The 14,114-nt window shown below is 48.0% G+C and overlaps 1 protein-coding gene across 2 annotated transcripts in view; it reads right to left on the minus strand.

The window, feature by feature from the left end:
- The window catches only part of LOC138468306 (zinc finger protein 318-like), a 616,069-nt gene that overhangs the window by 246,889 nt on the left and 355,066 nt on the right, over window positions 1–14,114 (minus strand). The gene's annotated exons all lie outside the window — the stretch shown is intronic.

The following is a 14,114-nucleotide window of genomic DNA, read 5'->3' on the forward strand; positions in this document are numbered from 1 at the left end:
GATACAAGCATCAGAAATACGATTACGGTGAGTAATGTATCCCTTCTGAGGCTTGTGGAATCTGCTTAGATCACATGCTGTGCATAGATTAGCAAGCAGTACCTGAAGAAGGAGGTGGGATGTGAGAAGGGTCATGAGCAAATAAGTGTCTTAGAACCGCTTGTCCCACTTGTGTATCTGCCTTGGAATGGGTGTCAATGCAGTAATGCTGAGTAAAAGTGTGAATAGAGCTCCAAGTAGCTGCTTTGCAAATGGTGTCAAGGGGTACATTTGCAATGAAAGCCAGAGTGGCCCCAATGCCTCTAGTAGAGTGGGCCCTTGGTGTAAAAGGCAGAGTCTTTTCAGAGAGTGAGCAACACAGCTGGATACAGTTAATAATCCACTTCGAGATGGCACCTTTAGAGACGCAATCCCCCTCTCTGCCTGTAGCTACGGAGACAAACAGTTGATCTGTTTTCCTTAGCGGTCTGGTTTTATTTACATAGTAGAGGACCGCCCTACGCACATCTAGGGTGTGTAGTTTCACCTCAGCCGAGCTTTGCGGGTTCTGGAAGAAAGCCGGAAGCTCGATGGACTGGTTTACATGGAATTTTGATATAAATTTAGGCGAGAACCTAGGGTGTGTGCGTAAAACCAGTTTGTCTTTATGGATAGTAAAGAAGGGATCCTGCACTGACAGAGCCTCAATTTCACTGACCCTTCTTATAGAAGTAATAGCTACTAAGAAGGCCGTTTTATAAGTCAGGTGTTTGAGACTGCTTTTATGCATGGGTTCGAAAGGGGGGCCCATGAGCTTGGCTAGCACCACATTAAGGTCCCACCCTGGTGGTGGGTTTGAAATAGGAGGGTGAAGTCTCTTTACTCCTTCCATGAAGGCTTTAACTACTGGTACTTTCCACCACGAAACCTTGCTATGGGATGTGGTGTAAGCCGAGAGGACTGCCAGGTGTACTTTCAGTGAGTTAAAAACCAATCCTGCATCTAGCAGGTGGAGCATGTATGTAACAATAGTGGAAGGAGTGCAATCAACTGGGTTGATTTGTCTACTCTGGCACCAGATAACGAACCTCTTCCACTTGTCAAAGTAACAGTGCCTTGTGTTTGGTTTCCTAGATTCCTTTAGGATGTCCATACACCTCTGTGGTAAATTGAGGTGTCCAAACTGTATGACCTCAGAAGCCATGCTGCAAGGTTCATTGAGTTGGGTTGCTGGTGCACTGTTTGACCTTGGTGCTGGGACAGTAGGTTGTACCAGGCTGGAAGTTTGATGGGCTCGCACACCGCCATCCTGCGTAGGTGTGGGACCACGGTTGTCTTGCCCACATGGGAGCAACTAGGACGAGCGTCATCGACTCCCTGTTCATCTTGTTCACCACTTTCCTGATGAGGAGTTGGTGGAAAAGCGTACGCAAACATCCCTGACCAGTTCATCCACAGGGCATTCCCGTGGGAGTCTGGTTGGGGGAACCTGGATGCAAATCCTGGGCATTGTCTGTTTTCGCTTGTGGCGAATAAGTCTATAGTGGGGAAACCCCACTGAGAGAAGAGATCTTCTACGACCTCTCTGTGAAGAACCCATTCGTGTTCCTCTGGGAGGGAGTCTCTGCTCAGAGCATCCGCTAGGGAAATGAGCTCCCCTGGAACATGTTGTGATGACAGGAAGATGTTCCGTCTGAGTGCCCATATCCAGATTTTCTGGGCAAGCTTGGACAGATTTGGCGAGCGAGTCCCTCCTTGCTTGTTCAGGTAGAACATGGCTGTAGTGCTGTCCGTCCGGATTTGCACTGACAGGTTTAGTAGGTGGGGCTCGAACGCCTGAAGCGCTCTGAATACTGCCAGAAGCTCTAGCAGGTTGATGTGGTTCTTGGCCACCGAGTGAGACCAGAGATCCTGAGCTGTGTGGTGGAGATGGTGAGCTCCCCACCCCGTCAGACATGCATCTGTAGTGACTACTGCCTGTTTATCGGGATCGTAAAGGGTTTCCCCTGTGCGAGATTTTCTCTTGTCCACCAGTGAAGGCTTTGTACCAGTGTTGGCGAAACGACCACTAGATCGTCCCACTGACCACTTGCCTGAGACCACTGTTTCGCCACCCATTCCTGCATGGGACGCATGCGCAGGCGCGCGTGGGGGACCAGGTAAATGCAGGACGCCATCATGCCCAGTAAACGCATTGCTTTGCGTACCGTTATTTGTTGACCGGACTGATAATGCGGAATTTGCAGTAGTATATTCCCGAATTCTTTCTTCTGAAGGAAAGGTCAACCCCTCCTGGGTATCCAGGATTGCTCCTAGGAATTGTTTTGAGGTGCTTGGCACCAGGCTTGACTTCTTCTCGTTGATTGAGAAGCCTAACTCGTGGAGGAGGTCGATAGTCCTTTGAATGTTTGTCCTGCAAATTCCTGGGGTTTCCCCCGTTATGAGCCAGTCGTCCAGATAAGGGTACACTGGGATTGCCTCCCTGCGTAGGTGTGCAGCCGCCACCGCCAGTACCTTGGTGAATACCCTTGGTGCTGAAGCTATCCCGAAGGGCAGTACCTTGAATTGGTAGTGCCGACTGTCCACCTTGAAGCGCAAGTACTTTCTGTGCGCTGGGAACATGGAAATATGAAAATAAGCATCTTTCATATCCAAGGTTGCCATGTAATCCCCCTTTTTTAGGAGGGGGATTACCTCTTGTAGCGTGGTCATACGAAATCTTTGGGGCTTGACATACTTGTTGGCAGGCCGTAAATCCAATACTGGGCGCATTGTCAAGTCTTTCTTTGGCACAAGGAAGTAAGTTGAATAAATACCCTTGTTTACCTGGTGTCCCGGGACGAGTTCTATCGCGTCCTTTTGTAGAAGAATGTTGATCTCCTCGAGGAGAATCTTCTGATGTTCTAAGGAGTATACTCTTTGTCGTGGAGGATGGTTCCGGGGACGCTGCAGTAGCTCTATACAATATCCCGTGGATACTGTTGACAGCACCCATCTGTCTGATGTGATCCCTTCCCAAGCCTGGGTGAAGTTTGAAATGCGTCCCCCCCTACTGGGGTTGCGTGAGAAGGGACCCTGAACTGAGTGTCACTGCTTTGGTGGAGGCGTGCCGCCTCCCTTGCTGGGGCTGCCTCTGCCTTTACCACGACCTCTCCTATTACCTCTGCCGTTACCCTGGGTAGACTGTTGGTTGTTGTTCCACTGTGTACCCTGCCCCTGGGAATAGTTAGATCCTCTATGGGAATTTGGGCCGCGTGGGCGACGAAAATTAGTATTCCCTCTCTGGTTAGGGGGTTTATTGGGTAACTGACCAAGGGATTTGAGTGTCTTGTATTCGTCCTTGGCATTTTTCAGTGCGTCTTCGACCGCCTTACCAAACAACAGATCGGCTTCCACCGGTTTGTCTAACAATGATGCCCGAGTTTCTGCCTTAAAACCAGACTGCCGTAACCACGCTTGTCTCTTGATAACAGTACCTTCTGCTATCAATCTGCCTGCGTTGTCCGCGGCGTCGAAGGTTGCTTTCAAAATGCAACCAGACACGGCTCTACCCTCTGCGGAAATCCAAGCTAATTGGCCCTTTAACGGTTCAGGAGCAGAGGCTAGGAGAGCCGCGACTTCTTCCCACTGATGGCAGTTGTAGCTGGCCAACAGGGTGGTGGAGTTAGCAATCCTTGCTTGATAGGCGGACGTTGAGGCTACCTTCCTGCCAAAACCGTATAGTTTTTTGCTCTCCTTGTTGGGAGGAGCTTCTTACGAAGACAAGGGTGTCCCAGCACTCTTACGAGGGTTGGTGACAACTAGGGAGTCTGGGCTTCAGATGTCCTCTTATATAGAGAGGGTCAGACTGAGCTGCCCTGAAAGGTTTTTCAACCCTGGGATTGACTGCTCTGGTGAGGTTTGGGTTCACCAGGGACAGATCTATTCTCCGCTGAATGGATTTAAGGATAGGGCTGGTCTGGGCAACAGGCCTCCTTTCTCCCACTAACTCTTCTGCAAAGTCCCTTTCCTCCTGTACACCGTGGGTGTCAATGTGGAAATGTTCCGCTGCGCGAGCGAGAACCTCATTTAGGAGGGGTTGGTTATCGACCGGGGAGTCGGTAACCGGGGCTTCGTTCTCTACTGGGGAATCTACTCTGTATGTTTCCGGGTCATCCTCTTCTTCCTCCTGGTCCTCATCATCCCCATAGTAGGCCGTCCAGGTTTGCTCTTCTATCAACCCAAAATCTTGGTCTTCACAAAAGGAAGCCTCTCCTTGATACCGTGAGTATGGTCTTGCGTAAGGTTGTACCTCGAAGGGTTCGGACCTCATTGGAGTTTCTGTAACGCTCACCTGATTCCCACGGAAGCGCTGGTCCCGGCTGAACTGTTATAGTCTCTTCAATTGAGAAGCGTAGAGCTCGGATGACTCTATGGACTGGGCTTCCTCTTATTGACCGTCTGGCTTGCAGGGTAAGGTTTCTGCAGGCGGAAGAAAAAAAGGTTAATGACCGTTTGGCTGGACTTCCTCCTCACTAATCGCCAACTCTCCGAAAGTCCAATGTCCTGGTGAGCTCTCACCTTAGGCGTATAAATGCTGGGCTCTCCATCCTGCGACTTATGCAGGGGTGCATGGGTTCCAGTTACGTCACTGGAGGTCCTCAAAGTCTTTTGTGGCCTTAGAAGTGGCACAGGTGCTGAGATGCCAGAAGGTGATGCCGCCGTTACTGCACGAGCGGATGCCAGTAGGTATAAAGAGTTTATAGTCTTGAAGAGATGGGCACCTTTAATTAAGTCTTTGCATTGTCTTTTTCAGGTGCCTGGATGCTGAGGGCGTGGTCACTGAGAGCACGACACGTACGGTTGTACGTAGGTATGGGAATTTCAATGACACCTCAATAATGTCCCTTGTTTTCGGTTTTCAGGTCTTGAGATGTTGCGGGCGTTGTTCGTCCGTTGCCGTTGCACGTGCGAAGTACGTGATTATAATGATCTGTGACCTTATTATAGCACCTCTAACAATGTTCTTTTCTTATTTGCAGGTGTCGGGACCTTGCGGGCATTTTCCCAGTCGCGGATGCACATGGGGAAACACGTAAGTGTTAGGCTTTCTTGCAGTCTTTAATGGCACTTCAATAATGTCTTTTCTTGTTTTCAGGTGCCGGGCTGCTGCGGTTGAAGAGATCGTAATACGCGCACAAAAGCAGGTAAGAAAAGTAAATGTGGCCGCCTTCACCCGATTCCTACTTAACAATGTTCTTTGTCTTTACAGGTGCCGTTAGGCTGCTGAAGAGAAGGCCGCGAAGAATCCGTGAAAGCACAGATGGATCAGGTAAGCGAGCGCGGCTGCGAACGTGTTGCAACTTGCTAACCTTATGTTTCTTTTGCTTGCAGTTTCTGCCGGTGTCTGGATTCCTGGATGGTTAGTATAGTTCTCGTGTTTTCTTCCACAGGTTGCTGAGCTGAAGCTGGAGATGTCACTGGAATGCTGGAGCTGACTCGGTGAGTGTCCTGCTGCAGATGCAGAATAACGTGAAGCACGTTTTCCCAATCGGGTGTGGTTTAAATAGTGTTGGAGTGATTGGGTGTCTTCTTCCTCAGCCTCGCCCAGGTAAAAGAGTTCCTGTGTTCCAGAGCTAAGGAGTGGCACCAGCCCCACCCTGGTAAGAAAGTAGTCCCAGTTCAGGGAATAGTTCCTCCCAGCAGAAGGCTGGGGACTTCATCCTGCCAGCATTTGCAAATGTGAGTATGCAGCATGGTCTGCTACAAGTAGGTCCACCCAAGCACCTTTGCAAGAATTATGAGCACGGCGCCCCTGGCGCCGGGACTGAGGTTCCTTATGAGCCTGGCGCCAGAGGCGCCAGGACATGGTCCAAAGGGCCCCAATAGGGGTTTGCTGGAGCCGGGGACGAGGGTCGTGAGCCTGCTTCCGGGGATGCTGGGCTTGACTTGGCTTCTCGGGAGCAGTGCTCATGACAGTTTCAAACCGGGCCTTCTTACTCAGGGGGATAGGATCAGTAGAGCCTGAGGGTGTGGCCCCTTGTGGATCATACGAGAGGAAATGTTCTGGATTTTTATCATAAAAATCAGCCAAAGAAGACATTCTTGACATGACCCTATCTATGTCTTCACTGGACCATTTTTTGGAACTGGGAATGACTCTCTCAGCAAGTCTATGGGATTTATCTTGAGTAGCTTTGCTGGTTGTGGACCTATAAGCAGACCTGGGCTTGTCTGTCTGTTTAGGGGGGGTGGAGTGTTTCACAGGTGTGGAAGAATGTACAGGTAGTTTCTTCTGCTGTCTTCCCCCCTCCCCGTGCGTAGAAAAATGTTTTCCCTGTCCCTTAGTGGCTCCGGAGTTTTTCGACGCCTGGCGACGAGGATCGGGAGAGGTGTCCCTGTCCTTCGAGCGTGGGGCCTCGCTGGCTTTAATTGCGGGCTCCGACTCCTGGAGCGTGGCCTGGGGGTGAAAGTCGTCTTCGTCTTCCGACGATCGAACTTCTGTTAGCCTAGGGAGCGAGGCACTCTTGGCAAGAGTGGATGATTGCCTGGAGTCATGCGGCGATCTTGATCGAGAGCGCCTAGAGGACACCGAATCGGACCGTTCTGTCTGTGCCTCTTTCCGAGAACTCGACGTCGTCGAAACTCCGGATGATCCGGAATAGGGTTTTAGAGGCTGGCGCAAAGAGGCGCTAAGTGATTTAGCTGCCGCTTTCGAGGTCTGAAGTTTTTCTAGGCTTTCATCAGCCTTTCTGCCAAAGAGCCTCGAGCCATCAAAGGGCATGTTGAAGAGTCTAGCTTGCACGTCCAGTGCAAATCCCGACTTCCTCAACCACGCAAATCTGCGTAGCAACGCTTGCAGCCATGGATCTACTGATACTATCAGCAGTATCCAGTCCAGACTGGAGGCATTCCCCCATTGCCTCCTTCCCGTCTGACTACATTCAGGAAGCCTTCCCTTTCCTCGCCTTCCGGAATATGATCAGCCGCCACCGAAATACAGTCCCACAGGGTATGGGTAAACCTGGCTAGGGTACAGGTGACATTTGCCGACTTAAGTACCATACTGCCTGACGTGAAAACATTACGTGCCCAGGCATCAATTTTTTTATCCTCTCTATCTGGAGGGATAGTTGGATAAGCAGTTTGTTTTGAAGTAGATGCTGCCTGAATGACTAAACTCTCTGGAGTCGGATGTTTATTCAAATATTCAGGATCCGTTCCAGCTGGTCTATATTTTCTTGGAAAGGTGCTATCTGCAGCAGCAATAGTTTCTGGTTTCTCCCAGTTTTTTTCCACAGTCCTTTGAAGGGCCCTGTGAAAATGGAGAACAGGATATTTCTGAGGTCCCTTGATTATATCCATCATGTCATCTTGTTAAAAAATGGGTGAAGTATTACCCCAACCCATATATTCAACTACCCTGGTCATAAGACCCCTGTACCCAGCATCTGCATGCTCTGCAGGATCAAGTTTGGCGAACTCTAATTCTGGGGGTGTGTCAACTCCACTGACAGAATGTAGAGTATCACTCAGGTCTCTCATTCTAGATTCCTGGTCAATAAGTTCCTCAGGAACTTGTCTTGTACCATAAGTAACTCCCAAAGGAGTAACCTTGTCTTCTTCTGAAGCAGACTCTTCATAGATTGCTGACATAATTTGAAAAAGTCTGACCTGGGCAAAGGAATGAATCTCCTTTCTTCCTCTTCCATCTGCTTCGAAGGAAATGGCGAATCCCTCGAAGTTTACGAGGGTGTCTTTGAAGTTTTCGAAGATGACTTCGATAATGGCGTTGATGACGCATTTGGCTTTGGCGTCGAAATTATCGACATCGAGGGCGTAGACGAAGTTGTCTTAGTCTTCGACGACTTGTGCTTCTTGCACGGCACCGGAGAGGTGCTCGACTCTCGAAGAGTCTTTGACGGTTTTACGTTGACTCAAGGTTTTTTGTATTCCTTGACGCTACTGGTCTTGGCCATGGTAGCCTTGGACTTCCCTTTGTCGTCCAATGGAGCGACTTTAGGGGTATGGCTTTTTCGAGGGGGTCGAGGCCGCATTCTCGAAAACCTCCATCATCTTTTTGTGGAATTCTTCCCACTTACTGGGAGAATCCGGTTTAGTCGGACAACAAATTTCTTCAGTCGACTCTGAAGAAGATGATGAGGGAGATCTATGTCTCCTCTTCATTTTTTTCGATGATGACGAAGAGTGTCTCGATCTACTTCTAGATCGAGATCTCTTCAAGTGCCTATGGCGATCCGATTCCTTGGAATCAGTCGCTTTCTTGTGTCTTTTTTTCGAAACCTCCCTCCGCACCAACAGTTTACCTCTCCTCTCACGAAGAGCTTTTTCGGTCATCGATTGGCAGGACCCGCAGTCGTCGGTTCGGTGACTGGAACCGAGACACCAGAGACAAATCCGGTGGGGATCGGTGATCGACATCTTAGATACACAATCTGCACACTTTTTAAACCCAGTTCTGGGTGTCGAAGATGACATTTTCTTCACAGAAAATAGAAGCGTGCCGTTCTGGATAGCGAAGCGATCGGACAAACGGAACTGAAGCAACAGGCGCAGCTTGAGCTATTTATACCATCGGTGACGTCGACGGAGTACGAAGTACGTCGAGGGACAATCGACGCCACGACCTCGAGCACAGCACCCTCTGGCGAGAATTTTTTTTTCCGAAGCAGCAAAGCTGGAGATAACGATTTATCATAAGATGAGGAATATGTGGGAGGACACAATCCATTCGAAGCAAGGATTCGAGTGTCGTATATGAATTCAATCGTCGATACTTTAGAACCCCGTGATCATGTAGTGTGTGACTTCATATCGTCACTTACAATCATATCCATGTCCCAATCATAAAGTAAATCTCTAAATTTCGCATCCCTTCCACATGATATTTGGGAGGATTTGGATCTGTACAATCACAATTAAAATCTCCCCCAATGATAATTTCTAGGGATTGATGTTTGCTGGATATATTTTCCATACAATCAACAATTTCATTCAACATAGCATCAATCATGACACTGGCGGGATTCCAGTATAATGATATCATGTTATGTTATTTTGCATTTATATAGCGCCTTATATACCATTGGTATGGTCTGAAGACGCTGGTAGGTTGAACGCCCTTGGGAACCGAAGTTCGGGTCAGTAGAGAGAGTAGAGAGTCAAAGGTGTGTGTGAGCACCGGATATGTGTGCAGCTGGTGCGGTATTCGTGTAATAGCTACTTCTTAGCGGTAGGTGTGGTGGTTGAGAGATCAGAAGTATGTGTTCGTTCTGGCAGGATTTATCCAGACCGAATGTGGCAGCGTTAGGCCTGAGGAAAACGCCTGGCTGGGGGTGAGTAACCAGCAGTGTTTACTTAGAATGATGTGGAATGTGCGTCAGATGTTAGTATGAGAACAGTTATACCGAATGGTGTCATAGTATCTCTGTGTTCTAGTTGAGTGGCGGTGTAAAGAAGAGGGTAAGCGTATGATGGGTTATATGCTCTTTCAAACGTTCCCTGCAGTCCAAACCATACTATATACGTCGCGCTAGGCACTTTCTCAATTCAACTTTATACAGGGAGGGTATTAGGCCTAATTCTAAAATCAATTTTGCACAGAGCGGTTGTTAGGGAGATTGGTCGGCTCAGCCTGGCACGCTATTAGACTAATCGGATATTGGGCACATTTCTAAATTCAACTTTCACAGAGAGGCTATTGGGCGCACTTCTAAATTCAACTTCTTGATGCACTTCTAGATTCAACTTTCACATATAAGCTGTTGGGCACGCTTCTAAATTCAACTTTCCCAGAGACGTTATTGGGCACATTTCCAAATTCTTATGATCGTTTGTTTATATAGCGCCTATACACAATGTGTTTCAAAGCGCTACAAGGCAAGGGAGGGAACAAGGGAAAATACAATCACATTCTTACAGGCCATGAACAGTAAGGATGTGAAATTAACTATCGTACTCGGCCGTATGACATTTCAGATAGTGCAAGAGCTAAGACATAGATAAGGAAGGGAGAGTGGGAAGGAAATGGAAACAGACAGGCGACTAACGTACTAGGCCTGACAACTTTTCTGGTAGAGCCGGAGAAAAACAAAAGGTGAGGGAGAGGGGTGCAGAAAGGGAGGGGAGGAACAAAACAAGCGACTATCATACTAGGCCTGACGATATTTCAGATAGTGCTGGAGGTGTGGTGGGGAGGAAAAAAAACAGTAATAGGAGGGTGGAGGAAACGGACGAGGTTGCTATCATATTAGGTCCAGGGACAATTCTGATAGAGTAAGTGCATAGAAGAATGTAAGGGGAGGAGATAGGAAAAGGGAGAAGGGAAAGGAGGAGAGAAAAGAGAGTAAGCAGTCAAAAAGAGTGGAGAGCAAATACAATTGCAGAAGTCAGTAGTAACACAATGTTGCAAGCCAGGATACAAGATGAAGATGGGAACAGCATGATTCAGGGCCACCATGAGTACAAGATGCAAAGGAAGTCCAGCATGAGAGTTGAGAAAGAGTGACGCACCGTGAATGAATGAAGTCCATAACAGTAAAATCCAGCATTGGCCACAAGACAGTGATGGTGAAGGAAGGCACCAGGTGGGTGGGGCTTGCTAAGTGGTGAAAAAGAGCAGCAGGCAGGAAGGTACCAGGTGGCCGGGCATTAGGCCAGGTGACCTAGATCCACTTGCACCTGCTGCCCATCTGCAAAGGAAAAGAAGCTGGAGGGCTCCTTAAGTAGGGAAACAGAGTGGCAAGCAGGAAGGCACCAGGTGGGCCTGGCTTGCTAAGTGGTGAAAAAGAGCAGGAAGCAGGAAGGCACCAGGTGGGCGGGGCTTTCTAAGTGGTGAAAAAGAGCAGCAAGCCACCAGTTGGGCGGGGCTTGCTAAGTGGTGAAAAAGAGCGGCAGGCAGGAAGGCACCAAGTGGGCGGGGCTTAGGCCAGGTGACCTAGATCCACTTGCACCTGCTCCCCATCTGCCTGAGGTACTTACAGTATGTGTTATGTGCAAAACTACTCCCAGATTAGCCAGACTATAAGATTATCATTTTAAGGAGAGATATGTTCCGGGGAAAAAGAATCTATTAGCAGATTTTTTGTCAAGGCTGCCTTTAGCTGACTGCAATACAGAGTCTAGTGAGGAAATCGAAGTGGTGGCGACGTTGTTTGAAGCAACGTCTAGAGAAGAGTGGTTAGACAAACTCACCGAAGACCAAACTTTATTCAAGGTTATGAATTTTAACAGATTAGGGTGGCGGATAAGAAATTGTTGGATGATGAGTGCACTAAATTCTGGGAAATCAAAGATGAATGCTCTGCGGAGAATGATCTATTACTTAGAGGGGACAAGTTAATTCCCCCGCAAGTGTTGCGAATGGATCTGATTGAGAAAGCTCATCAAGGGCACCCATGTATGTCCGGCACAAAGAACAATGTAAGAGGCAAGTATTGGTGGCCAGGTATTGACACAATGGTTGAAAGATTTTTTAGAAATGGTTGGCCTTGTCAGAATTGTGACAAGAGTTTGAAAATGGAACCCATCACCATGCCCAAGGTCGAATCACCATGGGATAGAGTAGGGACTGACATTGTAGGGCCACATGGGGATCTAATGCATGGGAACAGATTTATGATTGTGTTGGTAGATTACTATTCTGGATGGATAGCGCTCAAATTAGTAAATAGAATTGACGCCAGTGAGATAATAACATTTCTATTGCAGATATTTAGGAGAGAGGGTTATCCTAAAATTATCATAAGCGACAATGGAGTGCAATTCAAAAGTAAAGAAATGAAAGTTTGTCAGGCACCTAGGGATTGAGTGGAGGTTCTCAGCATATTATCATCCCCAGACCAATGGTTTAGTAGAAAGATGCAGTAGGGTTTTGGTGGAGACGATTGAGCAAGCTGTAAGGAATAATATGCCCGTAGAGTCTGTGGAGCAGTAGGGTTTCTGTCAGAAGGGACACAGGTAAATCTCAGTTTGAAATGATGAACGGGAGAGTGCCCAACACTATCCTGTTTGGGTCAACAATAGAAGTGAGAGTAAGTGTGACAAGAAGATTGTTGAACAGAAGGAGAGCAAATTAAGAATCGCCCAGGTGATTTTGTTAGAATAAAAAAGGGGCTCATGGTGAGAAAAGGTGAATCCAAATACTCTGATCCTGTGAAAGTAATAGAAGTGTTTAAGCGGGCTGTTAGAATTCGTGGTGGCTCGGTGTGGAATATGAATAGGATCAGTAAATGGAATTGGATGAATGGCGGTGATGTAGGTCAACGAATAAGAAGGAAAGAAAATAGAAGTGCGATAGAGTTATTTGAGGATGGCCCACATAGAAATCCCATCGGAATGGATGGAAACCGTAGAGAGGAGGTGGATGATGTTAATATGCACCGAGGAAGTGACGTTTGTGAAGGTGGTGGCGAGAGAGTTTTGCAGGGCGCAAGAGTCAGAAAACCTCCAGTGTGGTCCAAAGACTACGTGATGGATTAAGGGATCATTACATTTTCAACGGAATCATAGTCACAGTTATATTTTTGAAAATACGTTCAAATTTGTATATTCTCTTGGGTTGTTTCCTTTTGCATTCTCTCTCTCTTTCTGTTCATTTGGTTGTTTCTGGGGGGAGGGATATTGTAGTATTTTATATGCAACGTGTATTATGATGTCACTTTCACTTCCATGTGTTTCATTAGTATATTGTATTGTTTATATAAGCAGTGCTGCCTGCATCCGCATGCTCAGAATGTTTGGATTGAAAAGGCTAGCGAGGTTCGCGTGGAACGGGCTGAGTGAGAGAGCAGTTGTGTTGGGGGCTGATGGCAGCGGTTGCAGGCAGAGCACCGGGTTTGTTGTTTTCAATAAACTTACCTGCGTTAATCCTACATGAAGCACCGTCGATACTTCAGTAGGCTAAATTCAAAACCCAGCATAGGGCCGAGTGTGTCAATTCGGTGGTTACAAGAAGGCTAAATACAAAACCCAGCACAGGGCTGAGTGTGTCAATCCGATGGTTTCAGGTAGGCCATATACAAAACACAGAGCAGGTGTGCAGTGTCTGGATGGGATCACTCCTAATGGTAGGGCAGACATTGGAAGTGCAAGCAGGCTACAGGACAGTGGTGTACCAAGAAAGTGGGGCTTTGTATCATGGAGCACGGTTGTAGCAGAAATGCAAGCAAGGGCAGGATGCGGTGGGTGCATCAGTGTGTAGAATGGTTACAAAAGGGCATAGTACAAACTGTAGGGGGCAGGCACGACGGAACAGACACTGGAGAAGCCTTTCCTTGTGATGACGGTGCAATGTCAGGTATGCAAACGGACAAGGTGGGTTACATGAGCAACACAGAGCTGCTGCGACATATTCGGTAATTCCCAGCCACCTTTGTTCGGTACAACGTCCATTCATCACTGGTTTTCTTCGTGGCATTTTTTGCCGCAGATCTTTAAGCGCAAAAACCCATCGAAAAATATGGGGTAGGGGGTGGGTAGAGAGATAAGGTTTCAGGATGATTCAGGACTAGATTCTAAATAGGTGGGAAGGAGGGTTTTGGGGGTATCCCCCCCCCAAAACAAAAAAACATTCAATGATTTTTTGCTGCAAAAATTCTGCGGCAAAAAATGCCGCGAAATAAAAACGGGCGATGGAATGACATGGAAGCCTTTGTTCCTGGCCTTGAGGTTGTGCAGACCTTGGTGGCCCAATTTCAGGCACTTAAGACCAATCAGGAGGTGGAGATGGCCATCTAGATTGGTCTGATTGCCCCAGACCTGTAACATCAGCATCCAAGAGGCTTTGGAGCCACCTACAGATTAGAATAGGCCTCCCATTTCACAACCAAAACGCAGGACATCCTGTCCTCACTCTCCTCTACACCCTCCCTACTACTGCACCTGCTCTCAGGCCTCCCTTGCACCCCCCCCCCCCCAACTCTCCCTCTCCCCCATTCTCTCCTCCTCGCCCATAGCACCGGATGAGGTCTCTAAAGTTGTCTGCTCTATGAGAGCCTCCTCCAAACAAGTGCTCCCTGACTCCTCCAGAACTATCAAGGACACCATTTCCTCTCTCGCTCCTGCCTTGGCCGATTTCAGCAACCACTCCATTGTCGCTGTCTCCTTCCCACTACTCCTAAAGCACTCCCTCGTGC

The sequence above is a fragment of the Ambystoma mexicanum genome, chromosome 4q (assembly GCF_040938575.1).
Source record: "Ambystoma mexicanum isolate Mex_15411 chromosome 4q, UKY_AmexF1_1, whole genome shotgun sequence".
NCBI classification, from domain to species: domain Eukaryota; kingdom Metazoa; phylum Chordata; class Amphibia; order Caudata; family Ambystomatidae; genus Ambystoma; species Ambystoma mexicanum.